The sequence below is a fragment of the Acromyrmex echinatior genome, chromosome 2, assembly GCF_024713525.1.
Source record: "Acromyrmex echinatior isolate Ae372 chromosome 2, ASM2471352v2, whole genome shotgun sequence".
NCBI lineage: Eukaryota > Metazoa > Arthropoda > Insecta > Hymenoptera > Formicidae > Acromyrmex > Acromyrmex echinatior.
In genome coordinates this window covers 20,253,992-20,276,200 of record NC_141853.1, presented here as the reverse complement: position 1 = coordinate 20,276,200, position 22,209 = coordinate 20,253,992, and the positions used below count along the sequence as shown (strand labels likewise).

Below are 22,209 nucleotides of genomic sequence, written 5' to 3'. Positions count from 1 at the left end.
TAAAATTTTATATATTTATAAAAATTATGTAAAATAAATATTGTTCTTTTTTGTTTTTCACAATAATAATAATATAATCATAATTTTTGCACAGATTAAAAAAACTTATTCTGTAACATTAACTTCATTCAAAGTTATTATAGAATAAGCTTCTATAAAGTACTGATAATTAATATATTTAGAATTAATATATTTAGATAAAATTCAATTGTAACAATATAAAAGATAAATTTATAAGAATCATATATCATATACTTATAAAAATTTCATGATATGTAAAAATCACGTACATGGAAAGAATGTTTTCTTAGAGCTTAAAATATGATAGTTATGGAATAACACTGTTTCAAAGAATTTTATGTAAATCTCTTTCATTCACTAATAAAACTACAATAAAATATAAGATAAGTTTGATTTAATTTTACTTGGTAAAAATTTTTTAATTGTATTGTACCACAACTATGTTTTCAGAATAAATGTTAAGAGAATTCTTTTCGTGTAATAGAAATATACTTAAACATTTAAAAAATTTAAATATATGAATGAATTTAAATAAAAAATTTAAATTAAAAATGATTAAAGTAATAAAAAATATAAAAATGCCGATTTCACATATAGATATTTGTATTACAATTGCAAATACAAATATATGGAAAAGTATTTTACGGCAATGAATACATTTCGCAACGCAATGTAAAGTATAAAATTCTCAATTTAATAAGTCATTGTCAGTATTATCAATAAAATTCGGATATTGTAATTTTTACGCACATAGTATAATTTATATTTTTTAGCAGTATTCTCTCTCTCTCTCTCTCTCTCTCTCTCTCTCTCTCTCTCTATGCTCCATATTTTTTGCATTATACATATAAATATTACTAATATGTTATTAATACGTAAAATATTTGATTTGTAAAATTAGAAAATTAATTTGGATTATATTTACTTAAATTATATTTATGTATAATAATAATAATGTCGCAAATGTGTAATTTATTTTTATTTTTGTAAGAATATATATCAGTTATCGCGTTTACTTCAATAAAATATATATAAAACTGATATTAATAAATATGTTATAATTAATTTATTGATAACGATAATATTATTCACGACGACAAAACTTATTAATAGCAACATATTGCAAATATAATATCTTGCGTAATACTTAATTTACATTTTCAAATTTATGAATACACACATATATTAATGATTAATATTTGAATGCAAAAAAGAAACATTCTAATGCATTATTTAGAAAATAATTATTTCTCTTCCTGCTATCTTATTAAGGACTTCTATAGACGAGCCACAATCGAAAGCGCCGACCCGTTCATACGGAATTATTCTAAGACGCTACAAAATTTCGCGACACTTTTCCGTAGCCATAGAATAGCTCCGTATAACGGATTGGCGCTTTCAATTGTGACATTACAAAATCGCTCGTCTGTAGAAACCCTAAGATATTATATTTTATATATATATATATATATATATATATATATATAATATTATTTATATATATAAAATATAATATATTTTATTTATATACATATATATGTGTGTGTATATACATATATATTTATATACACGGAATCGTTTTATACATTTCAGGTCGTTGAACAGTATCACGGTACAAATATTACTGTCACTTATTATGCTGCTTCACTAGGTCTGCATTACTATGCTGACTTACTTGGCAATATTTCGTATCGTCGCGTACGACATGTTCAATGTGTACGCAATTGTGAGCTTGCATCTTGACGTCGAAGAGCATATTATTCATACACTTGAATCGGTATGAATATCCATTATAGTTGTGCACATACAATTTACACATGCTCAAATTTCCGTAACTTGCGTAACGTGAAAGGTCAGGTAGAGCTACATGTAATACACGATTAATGTATACAAGCAACTTATAAATAGATTATAAATTATAGAAATAGGTAATTGATCAATTTATTAGAGAGAAATAAAAGACGTATTCGTTGAATGTGTTTAGTTAAATAAAAATTAATTATTAAAATTGTTATATAAATTATTAATTAAATATAGTTACTTTATTTCTAATGCAATATTATACATGCATACTTTTTACATATATGAATTGATTAATCTCAAATTTCTTTCAATTCTTTTCTTTTACTTTTCTCATTAACTAGATTCTTGATAATATGTATCTAATAATAAAAAATTAGCTAAAAATGTAATCTTTCTTACTCTCTATTTATGCTCGTCAATTTGAATGCTATTTTCACCCGACATTTTCGCATAGGATAAACTGATTCAAAATCTGTCGAAGGTTTGATAGATGATTGGAATACTGAGAATTCTGAGCTTGTGTAAACATTGACTGATTCGGTCAATCGCGACTCTCCACTGCAAATTTGAGCAGCTCGCCGTCAGCACGGCGCCACGGAAACCGATTAATCGCTAGCGGCGTTAATGGATTTAACGGGTAAGAGCTGGTTATCATCTGGTTATCGGCCCCTGCGGCTGAAGGTTTAGTCACTCAGCTCTCGGCACTTGTATTTTGCCCGGCATCGACAAATACTGTCACGAAGAATATCATACCGAAAATTAACTGTCATTTGGTGCCACCAATTCGATGAGAAACAAATTATTTGCAAATATGTCAATTTTAATGATTCCCCGAAAAATATTTCTAATATGATTTTGAAAATAATTAATTTTTAATTATATATTATATTGCCTATATATAATAATTAATTCTTAATTATATATTATATTGACCCGCTATTATCTATCTTACAATAAACAGAAAATTGACAATCGCAGTTTAATAAAAAATATGACCAAAGTTTCAATGAAGAATAATCTGATATAATTTTAAATGAATTTTTTTAATTGTAAAAAAATGCGAGATAGATCTTTATAATCTAAGTCTATCTTAAACAATCTATAATTCGATGTAATAAAATTTTGCATTAAAATAGAATTCTATCCTAAAATCTGATGAACGTAAATTATAAAAGTGAGTTTTATATGTACATATGCTAATATGCACGTATATAATATAAATAATAAAATAAAAAAATTAATTAAAATATCAGAATATATAGAATATTTATAAAAACATACACATGCGAAAATATACACGAATGTATAACGTTGTTAACAAAGTTAATAATGGAATTCTCAAATTGTGTAGCAAATTTGTTCTTTTGTGAACTCTAAATTACTATTTTTCATTACTATTTTTCAATACTATTATTCAATACGGATAATTAATTTTATATATATATGAATAACACATTTAATAATTTAATAATTTAAACACTCAACAATTGCGGTTTGTAAGTTATACATGGGAAAAATAGTTTTGCTAAAGTATTTGAAAATTTAGTTAGAAACAGTTTTGAAAACAAGTTGGACCACTAAAATAATTATGTAGAACGCTTAAGCGTTGATGATAATACTACAAACAGTTATAATATAACAGTTAACATTCTAACAACTAATTTGAGCATCCTATATAATTATTTTGAAACAGAATTATTTTCACATCTATTTAGCTAAATTTTTAAATACTTGAGCAAAATTGTTTCCGTGCATGTTTAACGATTCTTACTTTTCCACAGTGTATTACAAAAATAATAATACATGCAAATAAAATAAATAGAAGTAAGATTTAAGTAGTTTAATTTATCGAATAAAGTTTTAAAGGAATATATATTTTTCAGAAACACTGAGAAATAAGCTCATATAAACGATAGTTTCATCTAAAAACTTTGGATGTCATTAGGAGAATTGTTCCATATACTCGTTCAGTTTTTGTTATTTTTCTTCTTTCTAATGTCTACGACAAATGTGCACAATACGTAAAAAATCATATAAGTTCACACAGAAGAATATAAAGAATATAAAGAAGAATATAAAGAAAAACACGAGAATCTATCAGACACATTTATGACCAAGTTTGTATAGAATCGGAACTTGGTTTTGTTCGAATATCTAACGCTCATTTCTAATATTATTGGCAATCCGAGAGAGATCGTTTGCATCATCTTTAAATTACACGAGAGGAAGTGTTCATAGTTGATATTTAATGGTTCCGGATAGTTTATGGTAATTGAGTGCATCACGATGAGGAACTAAGTTTCACCGTAAATGATTTATCGGAGTATCGGAGCACCTCGGTTGAGATGTTAAACGGATTTCGGCGATCTTTCATTTTCCGATATAAAAAAAATGTTCTTAACGCGAGCGAAAAGATACACGAATGGTCGCGCGTCAATAAAATTTTAAAGTAAATGAGGTTTAAACTGTTTGCTGCATCGGCCCGTTCGTTTCAAGCTTCAAAGGGTTCGATGTTTCCACGAGTGTAGTTGCGTGCATGCACGCGCACGCTGCGGGAGTGTTTGTTAGCTTTTGCCGCGCGATTGAGATTAAACATGCAATTAAGCTTCTAACGTTGGAAAACACGAACTATCGAACAGAGTAGAAAATCGATATTAATTTTGTGATCAATCAAAACTCATGTTAAAAATATTGATTATGATATCGTATTAAGTTTGTAATGCGTTATATAATTATTGCATAACAAAAATATTTGCGTATCTCATCTGGATGGAATAATTTTATATAAAAGAGAAAAATATCACTTTGTTCAATATATAAATAGAAATAAAAAAAATATAACTTGACAGACATATTCTTTGCAATAATATTTTATATAAAACATGATCTCGAAAGATTACATGTAAACGTTTACATTAAACATAAGATTACATATAAACTTTTAATCGATGATTTTACTAATTATATATTTTAACGAGAATATGTAATTTCATCTTTTTTCAATTAGTAAAAATTATGAATTATAAACTTCACGTTCTAATTATCTTAATTATCGACGTTTTACGCTTTTGCAAAGAAAACGTTATTTTCGTTTGATTGAATCCTCTACTCTTTCTCATTTATTCTACCCTCTTGTTTTTTTTCTCTTTAGCGCCCCCGATCGGCCGATACGCAATACGCGCTATTGAGTCCTTCATTATTGATTACTCCTTGCACACGTTACATCATGGAGACTTATGTAATTGAAGGCGCAAACGAGGGAATGAGGTTCCTTTATGACGTTTCGAGTCTCAGTGCAGCGCGCAACAGCTTTTCAATAGGCTACCGTCATTTCGTGCGTCTGTTATCAATCGCTTTGTAATGTTCATGCGCCGCGATGCAGCTCTATCGCATCCGGCAACCTGTGAAATCAGCAACGGAACCCAAACCCGCTCAATAGCGATGGAATCGACGAAGATATCGGCCTCTCGGAAAAACAGCTAGGGTCGTTAAGAGAGAATCGAAAGACAAAGTCGATTGTGCTACATTCATTCGAAATGGTTTTCAATAAGATATAGATATGTACCAATATTGTTTTCAAATCATATCATATTTTATGGACACCACACTATAAAAGATGAATGAATAGAAATGGCATCGGAGAGAAAATTTATTTCTACGAAATTGAATATTTGAATGGAGAGATGAATTTAAAATCAATTGATTGAAACTTATTTCGGGGATTGTTACATAAATCGTGTCTGTGAAAGTTGCCCAGCTATTATATATTAAACTTTATTACTAAATTCATTCACATTGAAAAAATATTTATTAAATTTTAATAAATATTTGTTTGAATAATACTAACTAAATATTTATTAAATATAAACATATATTTCTATCGTATAAGATCCATTAAGATTTGATTTAAGTATCCTTTTTTATTGAATAAATATTTATTTGTAAGTCAATGTTTAGTTAATACTGTAAAAAAATATTTATTAAAATATAGTAATTTCTTTCAATGTATTGACTTAGAGTGTAATCTATTGATATTACAATCTGCAGAATCTGTAGAAGATATTAGAATTAAGCTGAAGCCGGTCATTGAACAAAGATATTCTCTATAGATCTTTATCATGGATTTATGGATTAAGGTCTTTAGGGATAACCATGTCAGAGTAAAACAATCAATACTGCTTACTGACGACAAACTATTAAGAAGCAGAATTAATCCTTCAAACGCCAAACATAAGCGGCTTAAGTGCGATGTGATTAATTTAACACGAAAAGATATCTTACTCTATCTGATATATGTATATCTTTTTAAAAATTATATCGAATATATAACTTCAAATTGAATCTAAAATCTAAATCGCTTTCACGTGAAAAGAGCCACAAATTAAATTAAAATGGTTGATTATGAGTGTCGAAATAACTAACTTTCGACGCGGCGCATCACGAAAATGTTCACGATGAGTAAACGCTGTTAAGCGACAAACGCATTATTCAGCATCCGTGTCGAGGATCACGAGACGATTTAACGGGATTCATCGTTCCGAACTACCCCTCGTAATCTCGCGCCAACCGTCGTGCGCGCAATTTCAACGGACTTCATCGCAACGTTCCATCTACATCCGTGATTCTATCCTTTGGAGCGGAAGCGATAGGGGTACACATAAAGGAATTTCATAGCGATTACCGAACAGTCGCTTCCGCGTCCAGCCGATGAAATTTCACAATCCGCGTGAAAGGAGGATAATTGCAGAAGCACTATCATATAAATCTGGCAATCAGCTTGCGTGAAGTCCTCCACCTAAAACGTTGCACATATACATGTATGTAGCTATGCATATCACATAGGACATTCTGGCATACAGATTGTTCGTTTACTATCCATTAAAATGCATTAGTCGATGCAGGAAAAGGGATTTAAAGTCAGTAAGGCTAAACAAATCCTACCAAAAGGCTAAAGCTATTATCGAAAATATACGTAAATTTATTCTAATTTACATAACGGAATTTGTATAGAGAAATTTATACTGATAGATCGCAGCATAAATTCAAACTTGGCTTTTTAGAAGCATTCTTACAAAATGATATATTTAGATAGATTATAAATATTAAAAATATTGAAAAATATATTTTTTAAATATTTTCCAGAATTTTCTTAATTTTAAATTTTTATTATCTCTTTAGAAATTGGTAGTCTTTAACTTGATTTAAATTTCAGTATTAATCCTCTACCTATAATTATATTTTTACTTTCTCGTCTGTAGTTTTTTCTTACTGTTGTAGGCTTTAAAATAAAAAAATATCGAAAAATTCAGGATTTTTCTCTATTACATTACCAAATTGATGTTTCAAGATATTTTAGAACAAGGAATTGGATTCCACCGTCCTTTTTTATTTCAGAGAAATTTGAAATTCAAATTTCGTTTGTGCTAAAAAAAGATCCAGATTACAGACGGAGGGTTAAATTAAATAAATTTTTTTAGTAAAAGAAATATAAATCTAACTTACTTTTCTCTCGTATTTCTTATAAAATATAATTGCCTCTAATATATTTGCTTTTTTTAACTTTCTGTATCAATCATTTTTAATTCTGTATAACTTTAATCAAACAATAAAGAAACAATTTAATTTTGATCGATTCCTGCACCGTACTGCAAAACGTAAACGGAAGTTGTTCATTTTCTATAAGAGTTTACACGTTGCTACTATCGTTCCTATAAATTTCGTAAGTTCTCCCGCTCGGTCGTTCCGGAAAGTAATCGAATTTACAGCACGTAACACAGATACAAGATAGATATTATTATTATGAAAACGCGATTTGTGCTGCAATGTCGTTATCTCGAGAAACTGCGACAGTGAATACGAGTAGAGTGTAAAACTATATGTACCATATATCGCAATGTTTAGATAAAGCATACGTGAACATAGTTCTCACATATGCGATTTTAATATGGCATAGTAGATAAAACGATGCGTTCGATATCATATAAAACTTTGGCATTATACATAAATTTTTATTTAAAATTTTATATTAACATTGTGCATACATTACATTAAAAAAATTAATAAATAACTAAAGATACATGCATATACAGAATATTGAATGCATTGAAAATATCGCATTTTTTAATACGATATGCATAAAATTGTGAAATATAAATTAGATTCTGTCCTACTTCTGAATTCTTTGCCGTAAATTATTATGCGTGAATCGTCTAAAGCAACCTTCAAATTAGCATCTTATTCTGGAGATAATTATATTTTTAAGTTAGATTTTTTAAGTGTTATTTTATTAAAATAATAGAATAAATTTAACCCTCCGTCTACAATCTGAGTTTTTTTTTTAACACAAGCGAAATTTCACTCTTCAATTTCTCCGAAATAAAGAAGGGCGGAGTCCGGTTTCCCCTCCTAAAATATCATTTTGTGCTTCTCATTGTGTTATCAAGCATTATGTTCTTCTACAATAGTCGTGGTGCGGTATTATTTGTAAAACAGTATTATAGAGTTTGCTCACTCCGAACGCTAACTTTCCGCCCACCGCCCTTTTCCGCAATATAAGGTGTACAAGCTCGAGATTCTATTCGACGAATGGCAAAGTATGAGAAGCGCGCATATGTGACAATTGGCGCAATATGCCCGTCGAAAAGGATAAGGCGTGAGCGACAAAAACCGAGATAAGGGTGTATCCTTAACAATGGGTCCGCTCAATACTCGGCACACGATGACAACCTTTGAGATAAAAATTCTCGAGGATAACGCAATTTTAAAGGAGTTAGTAAAGAGCACGTGTTTACATCAATCACCATGGCTTTTCACTCAAATCTTCTCACGACTTTTCGTTATGTAATAAAACCGGAGTTTTTTTTCTTTCCAACGTGCTGCTCATTCACTATTACTGACGAATGGCACGCCATTCTGTATTTCAAGAACCAAGAAGTTCCTATTCTTTCGAGCACTCAAACCATCTGGCGACGACGGATTCTCAAAATGATGTCACTCGCACTGATGGGATGCCATGCGATTATCCATCTTATTTTATCGTCTCTGCCATTTGCGAGTTCTTTGAACACAGTAGAAAAAAATCGCGATAAAAAGGATTTCCAGTTAGATATTTCTTGTGCCACATTGCAATCGACATCGAGTTCACCATGTCGAGAAAGCACAGAGAAACGCTTGCATAGCGAAAGCCTTCGATAGCATTTCACAAGAACAGGAAACTTTGTCCCACATTCTATTTTATTATCAGAATAAATAATATGACGCATTAATTCTTAACCTTAGAATATTCGTATTTTTTTACAGTATCATTACTCTGGATGAAAATTTACTGACATAATTAAAAATTCTTTTCACACACTTTTTATCTACTTTTTGTCTACTTTATAAGTCACAAAGAGTTAGAATAGACCAAATCGTGATCAGACTAGAAATTGAGATTGGATTAGAATTTAACCAATCACAGTAAAGTTACCTAAACTTGAGATTGATTTTCTTTCCTCTAATTGGTTAAATTCCAATCCAATCTCAATTTCTAGTTTGATCACAGCTTAACACTATTTTATTTAATCTTCTGTCTGCAATCTAAGTCTTTGCAATCTAAGTCTTTGCAATCTAAGTCTTTTCTTTAGCACAAGCAGAATTTTATTCTTAAATTTCATTCTCATTTTTACTTAAATTTCAATTTATAATAAATAAATAGTTTTTTAACATTTCAGTTAAAATTATTTGGTAATGTAATAGAGATATTAAAAAATAACACTGATTTTTTTTCGCTTAAAACAGTAAAAAAGGTAAAGCTTAAAAAAAGAAATTGATCTGAATAAGAAAAAACTAGATTGCAGATAAAGGTTAATGTAAAAAAAATGAACTTTAATGTTAAACAATCTTAAATGTTATTTTAAGTTTATCAAAATTTTAATTACAAAAACTATACTAAATTTGAAAAGTACACAACAGAAAATTTATATTCACATTAATGGCATTCCAGAATTAATGAATATTTCTCTGGGAGTTCGTATGCGCATGTATTAGCATGTTTTCTAAAATAATTGTCAAGTTAATATTATCGAGACAATCTGCATAAGATATCATTTAAAAAAATATCATTTCTATTAATAATAGAATAGAATTTATATTACTTATTAATCTATTAATGCAGATAACCACACCATTCATTTGTGATACCGCTATAGTATAACTATATCATTCACATTTAATTACAGCAATTAAGATTTAATTTAAAAAGTGCCACAGTAATATTAAATAAACGTAATATAGATTAAAATTTTTTCTGTTTTCATAAAATGGTATTAATTTTTATACATTAAGATTATTTTCATTTGTAAGTTGTATCATCGAATTTATTGTGTTACCTGCGATTCTTTAATAAGAACGCATCGGAGCTTGAACGAGCAATCTATAAGAACATATACTTAGAAATGGATCTTTTCTAAGATGAGTTTGCTTTGCACGAATGCAAAAAATTAGAGCAAAATAATATGTACAATTGTATCAGTGTATTTGGAATAACGTTGGCATTAGAAATGGATCACGACACGACGATAACTCGCAAACTCTTTAGTACCTCTGCATTTGGGACAAATGATGCATTTAATGACACATCTCACAACAAATCAAAATAGTAATTAATATCGTTCTTAAATCACGTAACATAATTATCTTTCAGAACTCTTAAGAGAGTTGCTGCTATTTGCATACGAAGGTAGTATAGTGATTCAACAGTGCATGATGTGATTATTCCTTTGGATATATTAATAAAATGTCGAGAATATATAGTTCTTGCTTCATTGCCAACCATATTAACGACGGTATTCACGCTATTCATAGAAGTCTCGCGACCGCATCGTGCCGTTAAAATATCAAGGTCTCTTCTTTATTGAATCTTCAGATCGTTTTTACGATCCATAAAAGTTGTGGTTTTCGAATAACATTTGACTTAGATCGATCATTTTCTTTTTTTAATATGACTTGCATGATAGTAAGAATATCTGTGATTTTTTTTAAATCAGGATTTCACATATATTTTATTATCTATAATTAAAATTATTTCATATCAAATGAAAGTTTGATAATTAAGACATAGTATCTCTTTCTAAAAATATATTTATTTTTTAGGAAAAATTTTTAAATCTATATTTTAATATTATATATTAAAAAAAGAAATATTTTTTTCAAGTATATATAAGTATATTCGAATTTGTCTTTCACACGGATTAATAAAAGACGTAAAAAAAGTTAAGCGAGATGAATTTGTGAAATTTATTGATCTTTAAAAATAACCGCGATAAATATTCGATGATTTTTTTCACTATTTAACTTTTATATTTCGGTATCAATATCGAATAAATGATAAAATATCAAGAAACTATGCGTTTCGCTCAGGTTTTTTCCATGTCCAAATCCATTCTTAGAATACCAATGTTTCGTGAACTATAATGTATACTGAGGCAATGGAATGAAACTCTGGCGTTTTAGCTAGTATCAAGATAAAGAGCTCGTATATTCTTACTATAAAAGTAGGTGATTTGTATTGAAAACGGCACCCATTTTCGTGAAAGTCACAAAAGGTGTTTCTTTAAACACTACCTTATCTTTTCAACCGATTGGCCATCATCCTGCTATTATTTGCGTTTTATTATTTCCTACTTATAATATGTACTTAATTTTTTTTTACTTTACTTATAGAAACACTGTTAATAAAAAGTTTTGAATAAAGTTTTGCTTAATTAAATATATATAATTATAAATAAATCATTAGAAGTAATAATATCGATCAAAATTCCAAAATATACTAAAAAATAATTTGACACAAAAACATAGAAGACAAGTGTATCTATTATTGAAACATATAAGAAGTTAACAAATATTTTACAATTTACATCGTTTGGTTTATTACTATTAATTTGATTTGTATTTAATTTACATTATCATATGAAAAATAAATATTTATTACAACGGATAGACAAAACTGATTATAAAATATGTCCCAATAAAATATTTACGAGAGAATATATGTCGGCATAAAATGTAAATATTTGCAGAAAATTATTTTAATAAAATTTTTTATTTTAAAAATTTATCAACGATTAAATAGAGAAAAAAAGAGAATATGCGACAGTTTAATGAATTAATCGGAACTTTTTATTTTTTAATTAATTTACGTTTAATTACGTTTGATTAATCCAGTTAATATTACAAAATTAGCCGAAAAATGTTAAATTAAATCCAAAATATTGATTACGCATGTAATTAAAACTGTATAGAACCTCTCAATATTAATCAATTATCTTCTAATTTAATTCTGATTTTAATTATGCTTATTATTTAAATTGTTGCATCTTTGCTCTAATGCTTTTTCCATTAAAATATATCTTCATATAAGATAACTCCGGCAAATACGCGCTGAGATTTACACCGCAGAAATCAGAAAAAATAGAAGAAGTGGGGATAATTTTTCCGCAACTACTCTGTTACGTGTCTTTATGTTATATTAGTATTATGTTATTGATTTCAGTTTCTTACTGTTAATATTAATGAAATTATTGTGAGTTGAATCGATTTGTCACTGTATTAAGTAGCGTCATCATAAATTATAATCTATATAAAATGATTACTGTAGGACGTATAAAAAACTTAGTGGTTATTTCGTGATACATGAGTGTAAAGGAATAGTAAAGTATGTTGTATAACAAAATACAAATACTTGGCTCTTGTATTCTTTATTTAGTTTATTATCTTGTCCCACCTGTTTGGGATATATATGGCATTTTTAACAAGCGGGATTTATGCCCAAAGCATACAAAGTGCGCAGATTAAATTCAGTGCACTAAATATAATAAACGCATGAAATATGTACCTCATGTCATGACACTTGTATTACATCTGGAAAGATTGTAATTATTATTTATTACTTCATATACATATTTATCATTCTTATTTTTTAATAAAACTTTATAAACGTATTTTAAGTTATTGTGTCATTTTACATCTTATTTATATGCATTATTTGTAAATTTTTTATGGATCATATGTATCCCCCTCCCCTTATGAATAGCCATATATCCTTCCTCTATACGGATGTACGGCAAAAATGCAAGAGTTTTAAAAAATTCATTTTTTAATACAAAATATAAATATTTTGGATTTCTAATATTTTTTTGATAATAGTAAATAGTACAAAGTTTTTACTGAAATTATTCGTTTACTTTAAACATAGTAAATAATACTTAATAAATTAAGTTTTTGATAAGTATATCAGAATTACTCTAACATATCTATCTAACATATCTACCTAATTAATATGCTGCAACAATCTTACACATAAAAGCATGAAACTAAAAAATTCATAAATATTTATGACACACAGGAGATATACAGAAACTCTCATCTTTCGCGGCGCAAAATTTTTCTGATTCACACTGTACGATAAATGCAATTCAGTTTGCAAGTTTAATAAAGTGTGTATTACGAGCAAGAATTCCAGATGTAATATTACATATTTAGACTATGTCGCAAAGCTTTGTGATTTACTTTGAACACGGAGAAATCATGAAGAAATCACGATGTATTATGCATGTAAAATGACAGAAAAATAATTAGAAGAAGACATATCGAAGCAATGCATGACCTATATAACTCTGAATAAGCATTGATTATTTAAATAAAAATAGGAATGATACATACAACATTTAATAAAATTTGTCTATCACCATTTTTGTTTTATTTCATATTTCGCGGAAAATGTTTAATTACTAATTGCAAATTGAACGCGACATTGCGTGCGATCATGTTCTTGTGTTAAAAGTGTGCTTTAATTTATCGATGACATTGCTCGACGTGAAAAACGGAGCACTAATGGAATCGGTATTTTACCGCTTTACTCTGGAATCGCGTACTTCTCTCGAAATAGTGGTACGGAATTAACCACGGACAACCGCACCAGGAAGTCATATTTCAGTACCCAATGCAGTTCTGTGGCAATCAAATTTTTCCATGCACGTCCTATGAACTCCCTACGGTTGGCGTATTTTGACGGAAATTTAACCAATCTGTTGAAGGTACACAAACAAACTTCTACGTATTCTGTAAATGCTTTCCACGTTTACGAATCGGAACTGAGTTTTAAGAATCTAAATTCGTACAGTATATCTTCAGCTTTCGCATATATTGCAATATAAATATGTTAATAATAAATTATTTTTTCTTTATGAGTATTTGTGATAAATTATTTATTATTTTATTAAACTCAAATCCAGTCTTCTAAATATAATAATAAATTATCATAACAATGTGATAAATAAGTATAGAATTTAATTGCAACATTTAAATAGGAATTTCTATAATTATTTCTGTAATTAGCGCAAATAAGTCATAAAAAGTTAGAAATTAGATATTTGTAAATGAAAAATATTGTCGATAATAATTATTGTAATAAGTTAACCAACGATATAAGGATATTTCAAACTAAATTAAAGTGCACGAGCGTAAGTGATATGTCAGCTATACTGATTCCAAGATTTTCAAGATAGGACAGAGAAACGTGGGCTACCGAGAAGATTGATTCGTGAAGAGCAATTTTACCACAAGCATCTTCTGCATCTCTCTAAAAATACCGAATAAAGTTCAACATCTAACCGAGTTTCAAACTTTACTTTCAAATTAAAATTAATATTACATGTTGTTGCTTCTAATATTATATTACGCTATTCTGTATTATAACATGGAAATTTCAGATTCGCATATCTTGAATTCTGGAAATGTCAATAGTTGCCGAATAACATTATTTTGAAGTGTAAAATTGAAAAAAAATCTCAAAACAGAATAAATGCAAAAGACGCTAATTATAAAAATTTGAAATATTATAATCTTTTTTTCGTCTACAAATATCAGACATCAATCCAATTAATTGACAAATGTTTGGACTATCGCGGATTCCTACATAAACACTGTATAATTACGAGATGGTTTCCTTGAACTCAGCCTCAAGATCAACAATCTCCAATTGGTAGTATAGATACTAGACATTTACTCATCTTTATGAATTCGATATGATAATCAAACACGTTCAACAAACTTTACATATTGCATTTGCCGTTTGATGCTGACATGTCTGAATTTTGACACAGCTATTCCATCGGATATACAAAAGATATGCTTTCATACTATCACACAATTTTTAGAAATGAAAAATTGAATGTTTGCATGATGCACGCACGCGCGCGCGCGCACGCGCGCGCGCGTGTGTGTGTGTGTGTGAAATAGATTCCCTTCTTGAAAAAAATAAGAGAACGATGTTTCATTAACTTGTATTTCTACACTGAGAAAATGTACTAAATTTTAATAAATAATTGTTTGATTATATTAATATAATATTTATTTAAGGAAAATGAATATTTGCTAAATAAAAAAATATATTAGTTAAATCAAATTAATAATTATTGTATCAAATAAATACATGTTAACATTTAAGAAATATTCAATTGGCACAATTTATACAAATATTTATTAAAATTTAGTATATTTTTCTCTCAGTACTTTTTTGCCAAAATAAACTTTCTCAGAATATTAACTTTGTGTTAATCAGCTTTAAGATTACATTTTGTTACTATTAAAATTAATATATTTCTTGATTTATTAAATTATTAAAAAACTAAAAATAGAATCTTTATACTAGCTCCAATTTTTTCTTTGGTCTAGACTCAGAATAATAAGAGATTCCTATTCGTAAAAACAAGATTTAAAAAGTTGAAGACATAAAAAAAAAAGTGTTTAATAAACTGTGAAAGACAGCAGTCTCGTGTATTTAGTCACGCTGTAGAAATGGAAATATAAAATATGAAATAGATAGAATCGTCTGAATCACGATGACAGATTAACTAACGTCGTTCCGTACTGAAACATTAATATTTAAGAAAATGCATTGCCCTCGGATCGTCGATCATTGCGATCGGTAGCTTGACTTGACGTTCACCTTGAATGGGAAAGGCAGAATGCTTTGCACAAAGTCAAAGGAATTACTGAATTCAACGTGTCGTAACCAATGGGTTCTCTGCTTTCTCTACCCTGTCAAAGGACAAAACTGGTCGTGTCGGATTGTACCAGTTTGACTTATTCATTGAATGTCCTTTAAATCTTCTATTACCATTAATGTTATATTCTCTTTTCAAGAATAATTTTGCATGAAAAATTCAGAATAAAAATAGAGCTTCTTGTAGCATTTATACCAAAATCTTTATCGTATATAAGATAAAATTTATAAATCATAAAGTTATTATAATCTACATTAAATTCTCTTTGGGTTTATGCGTTGTCATAAATTGTGTTACCATTATAAATTAAATTTAATTACGATAGCCACATGCGAATAATAATACATTGTCACGTTTAACATGAGCGCATAATCAATTGCGTTTTGGTGTTATGTATGTACTTACGAAATTGTTAGAAATATTCATTTAAAGGTAATGGATCATCCCTTGATGATAATAACAGGAACGAAACAGAATTATCCTAAAAGCACCGAACGGTGGTCTAAACACCTACATGTAATTCAACCAAGTTTTATCCATGTTCGAAATTTTCGTTATTTTGTACGTAAACGTATTAATAACATAGATTGTAAGCCGCGCATAAAGCACTTTTTCTTTCCCTCTTTCTCTTTTTCTTCTGAATATAAGAGAGCAAAATCGTTGCCTGTTATTCAGCGTATCGTCAATTCGATTCGATCAAATTTCTCATAAACGAAAGAATTAAACGCACCTGTATCATTTTTATCGATTAATCAATGTCATATTTTTATTTCAACATAGAAATACTTCATTTTATATACGAATGCGGATAAGCATACTTTTCACGGAACCGAAAGAAAATTTATTTTTCGATTACTGAATTCATAATTTAAATTCTCTATAAAATAATCTTCTAAAGATTATCGTGGAGAGAAAAAGAAAAAAATAATAATCGATTCGGTTCTTTGTTAATACTCTAATTAATCGGTTATTACTATTATATTTTTCTAGAGGATACTTTTCTTTAAAAAAATGTTAATATTTATAAGAAATATTATGTTTATAATCGACAGCACAAAGTATAATTTTTAATTAATTAAATATATTATTATACATGAAATAAAAATGTTTCAAAAAAATAAAAGTGTTTAAAATTTTCTGTACTAAATATAGAAAATCATATAGTAAAATATAATAAAATATTTCCATATTAATAAAATATTCCCTGCAAAATTTAATGTGTTTTTTAATTTACGAATGTTGTTTATTTAATCGTTTTAATTAAAAATACCTTTTTTTAGGCAAATCTATATTTTTCTTAATAACGTTAAATCTTTCTAAAAACAATATTACAACTAGAGATATGGATAACATGCATAAAATGTCTGTTATCGAGACAATAAAATATGTTTGTCATTTCCTCTATCTTCTACCGATTTTATATTTCATAAGATAAAAACTTCGTTTTTATTTTTCAGAAATTCCAGCTGTTAAGTCGGGAATGCATCATCATGTTGCTTCCATCATCGCGATCGAAAAGCTGTCGCTCGGATAAATCAAAACGTATAGAGAGGATGCTGCAAGAACAACGCGTTTATGGATCCTATATATACCTTATGTGTGCTTGTAAATTGTGATGTAATAATTAAAAATAATATTATAAATATATATATTATCATATATATATATATATATATATATATATATATATATATATATATATATATATATATATATATACATATAATAAGAGGGCAAAATCGATGTCTGTTAATATTTAGATACCTATATATAGGGTGATTTTAACATATTTCGTCACTCATCATGAGCAGGTAGAGTGAATCGAACTGAGTCAAAAAGTCATCTACCATTTTGCAATTTACGCAACAGTTAACGAAATATTAATTACTAAAAATTGCCAAATATTGGTTTTGAATAATTTTTTACTTAAATATAATACTATCAACTTTATAGAAAAACTGCAAGAGACAAAAATCATTTATTTTCTTCTCATAGAACTCTAAAAATTTTTTCAGAATTTTTTATCAACTTCTTAGTACAGCATTTTCTTATTTTTACCAATATGAGAAAATACGGTATTAAAAAATTCTGAAAAAATTTTCAGAACTAAGAAGAAAATAAATATATATAAGAAGAAAATAAATGATTTTTGTCAATATTTGGTAATTTTTAGTAAATAATATTTCGTTAATCATTGAAAAAATTGCAAAATGGTAAAAGACTTTTCGATTCAGTTCGATTCATCACTCTACCTGCTTATGATGGGTGACGAAATATGTTAAAATCACTCTGTATATACATATATATATTAATGTTAAGAACATATATGTATCAAATTATGGGCGATAAGTTCAAAAGGTAAAAAAAAATGTAAAAAATGCGAATTACAATTATAAACGTCACAAACTGATCTGTTCATACATATTTACGTTTAATCATAATAAATAGCACATCTGTAATTTATATTGTTCTCATCATTTAATTCAAATCATTACTTGCTTTATTGCAATTTTTAATTCATTATATTATAACATAATTTTTATAAAATCTTATTTATAAATTTAAAGAAGAAAATTTACATTTATACTCATTCCATCGCAACTATATATACGTATATATATGTTTTTTATATTATTTTTACATATAACAAGATAAATTTTATATTCTTTACTTATAGTTTTGAAAAAGATTTGAAGAAGTGAGATTTGTAACTTGTCACAATATTGATGCGTCTTCGAACTTTTTATAGAACAAAGATTGAAAACACTATTATTTCGTTGTTTTCATCACAATGTAAGGATTCCTATCTATTGATCCACTTGTCTACATCTCTCTGTACTTCATTGAAGTGGAAGTGACAACCCAGTGTGACGCACCATCTTGAACGCCAGTAAGATCAATCGATCCAACTACCACAACTTTCTCATCGTCTCTAACTCAACCAACTTCGCAATTTATTTCCAAAGTTCCTTTTATTCTCATTTACGATCATGACGTTAGTATTATTGGTTCACTAAATAATAATAAATAACGTTATTATTATTAATAGTATTATTGATTCACTAAATAATAATAAATAGATACCAATTTAGGTAAATGAATTACATTTTTTTAAAATATATATCTTGATATAAAAATGTAAATAATGTGGATGCAAAGTAAAAAGAGAATTTAAACAAATTTTAAGTAGAGAATTATTTCGCTGATATACGCGTTCTCAAGGAAATTCGCAGGATATTAAATTCTCACAGATCACAGGTCAGTCAGGAATTTCTGTATCTGAGTCTTTGTTACAAGAGCTACAATTGATTTGGTTGCCATCAAAAGTTAAACGGTTCCTGTTCAACAGGGTCGACACACTTTGAGAAAGCTGAAACCAAGACGGAAGTCCCTTCGTGCACATATTACGTTCTCAAAATAGAACAATGACGAGGTCGAGCTTTTCCCTAAGATTGAATCATAAATAACTTGTTAGAAATTTCTTTTTATTTAGTATACGATTTACATATATGCAATTTTTAAGTTATATATTCATAAATTAATAAGAATGCATGAATTTTTTATTATTATATGTATAATTTCGATCTGCCGTTCTCCAGCTATTAATTGTAAAATTTTTATGCTATATTGAATTATAGAAGATTTATAATATTATAGCTTACGCTAAGTTCAAACAAAAATTTATTTTTGATACAACTGCAATATTTAAAACAATCAATCTATGTTATTTTATTTCTAGTCACTACAATATCGTGATTTTGAGAATTCAATATCCCCGGTAAGATAAAATATTTATTCTATCCGAAAAAAAGATAAAGCTTTCAGTCGTGTTATATAAGATATAACTGTAGTAACATATAGATATTCAAAATGCGCTTTTATTTTTATTTAAATGCGCGCTGTTACTAAAATTCTACTGTATAATAACATGGTCTATATGCTAAATGCGCTAACTTTGTTATAAGCTTTGAATACGGGTCAGTATTATATTTATTATTTTCTGTCTTTGGGATTAGTTCGGAATCGAAAAATCAGATAATTGAGATTCAATAATTTTAATTCCTTTAAGTATTGTAGCTAAAAGCAAGAACGAACACAATATTTATCCAATAAATAAATAAATAATAAGGAACAACAATAAAAATAAACAATAATAAAATTAGCACGTTATTGATAAACATTTTACAGACAGAAATTTCCATAAAAAATGCTTTCTCTTCTTAATTTAACATATAAAAAAATTTTAATTTTCTTGCTATTCAAAAAATTAATAATCGCGTATGCTGAGCACGTTTCGCGTGTCCTTCAAAGAAAAACAAATTAAATATCTCGGATTTTTCAAGCCCGTTATCAAAGCAAATCAAAAAGAATCGATCTTTCTGATCACGTGCCAATGTTTCTTTTTGCCACATAGTGGCTTTAATGACACATATTGTGCACTACCTGTTCCTGTATAGAATGATTAATGAAGAAATGTTTGAAAATTGGCTTTTGAAACGTGTCGATCTGCGAGAAAAACTAATAAAACCTATTCTATCTCATATATATTGTATCTCAAAATATCATCTTTATCTTATATGAGGAAGGCTTTAATTTAACCGAAACATACATTTATTTTATTTGATTTACTTTACTATGGAAATGAGAATAAATAATATAATTATATACTCTCTCTCTCTCTCTCTCTCTCTCTCTCTCTCTCTCTCTCTCTCTCTTTCTCTCTGCCCCTTTCCCCTCTCTCTAATCTACTCATAATTTGATCATTTACTTCCTTCATTTGCGATTTGCGATTAAAGAGCTGTATCAGTTCGGTCAAAGTATTATTTTTTGTTTAATTTAATGCAAATTTTATTCATAGTAAGTCCTTAGAGAGCAAGAGAGAGATTGTTCTTCAGCTAGGACATAGAATATCATACTGTTCAATTGTGTAAGATACTTGTTGGAACGCAGTTTATTTTCATAGTATAACACCAGAATGCATTGTAATCTTTCTTATTCATTATAATTATATTTAGCGTTCGAGTATCGATAATAGATTTATAATTTTCATGTAGACTTAAGTTAATTTTTTCAGAATTGATGATTTTTGTCGGTTTTATTGCAAAATGAGTATGGTTACCAAATAATTTTTTGAAAAGTTGATAACATTGACATATTTTATATGTTCGTATCTTTTTACAGTGTCGAGCAGTTTAACACTGTGTTACAGTTGGAACTTTGCGTAAGACATACTGTTACACTGTGTCGTGCATGTACGTTGTTGGAAAATACCCGCGGAAAGAGAGAAAGAAAGAGAGAAGAAGGGAGGGAGAGGAAGGAGAAAAGAAAGGAGGGAGGGGGAGAAGAAGGGAGAAAGGGAGAGGAGGAGGGAAGGGGAGGGGCGAGAAGGAAAGGGGGGAGAAAATTAATATTACAAAAATCCTTAACACTTTCAAAACTAAATGTAATAATATAATATATTACTAATAATATATAATATATAATATATTATATATTATATATTATATATTATATATTATATATTATAGGACCGTATGTGTGATAACATTAACTTAGAATTTGATTAAAAATCAAAGCCTTAAACGGTCTTACTGGATTTTAAATGCTTGTATGATTTTTGTGTGAATTTATATACTACGTATGTAGTCCCCAAAAACGCACGCCAAAATTATTTTTCGATTTTGAAAACGCTAATTGAACTACCGCAGTGATATCACGAGTTAAATTGGCTAGTAATTTAACAAATTTTTGATGCTTCGCATCTTTGAAACGATTCTAATAATGTTGAATAACATATTAAAATCTGTTTAAGGCTTTGATTTCTATAGTTTGTAATAACTAATGTCGCAAAAAAAAATTATTAAATATAAGTTCGTCTGCCACGGGAACTACGATCAACTTAATATTGTTTGAAATATTGGGGCATATTGTTCCTCTATAATGACATTAACAAGAATTAACTTTTACTTTTCTAAAGTATAAAAAGAAACCAGGGGATTACCTTCTCTGTTGTGACGAGGGTTATTTTAACAGACACGTACAGGAATGAACGCAAATCAGCCGTCTAATGTCCGCTCGTCTACCTTATCTGTCACATTTATCTCAGCAAACCGGGATGTGCGCGGGAGTGGCATTTAAACGCCGTCGTGGGCGAAATGAGATGGAAATTACGAGGTACAATGATGAGTGACGAAAGTACGAGGTCGTTCCTCATTCGAAGAGTATGCAAATGAGAAAACCGGCGGAAAGTCCACATCGTGAAAAACAGGTTGTATTTTTCTGTACCGGCGTAGCGGATGGAAAACCAAGCGCGACAATTATTAATGAGTGTGTTAAATCA

The 22,209-nt window shown here is 28.4% G+C and overlaps 2 protein-coding genes across 16 annotated transcripts in view; one reads left to right on the top strand and one right to left on the bottom strand.

Annotated features, from left to right (window-relative positions):
* Positions 1 to 18,332, top strand: part of LOC105143592 (prolactin-releasing peptide receptor) — a 71,016-nt gene extending 52,684 nt beyond the window's left edge. For all 15 annotated transcript variants that reach the window (XM_011052015.2, XM_011052014.2, XM_087402532.1 and 12 more), the window contains one exon: positions 17,327 to 18,332. The gene's annotated coding sequence lies outside the window, so the exon portion shown is untranslated. The remainder of the gene's footprint in view (positions 1 to 17,326) is intronic.
* p130CAS (Serine_rich_CAS and FAT-like_CAS_C domain-containing protein p130CAS) overlaps positions 1 to 22,209 on the bottom strand; it is a 241,731-nt gene that overhangs the window by 160,492 nt on the left and 59,030 nt on the right. The gene's annotated exons all lie outside the window — the stretch shown is intronic.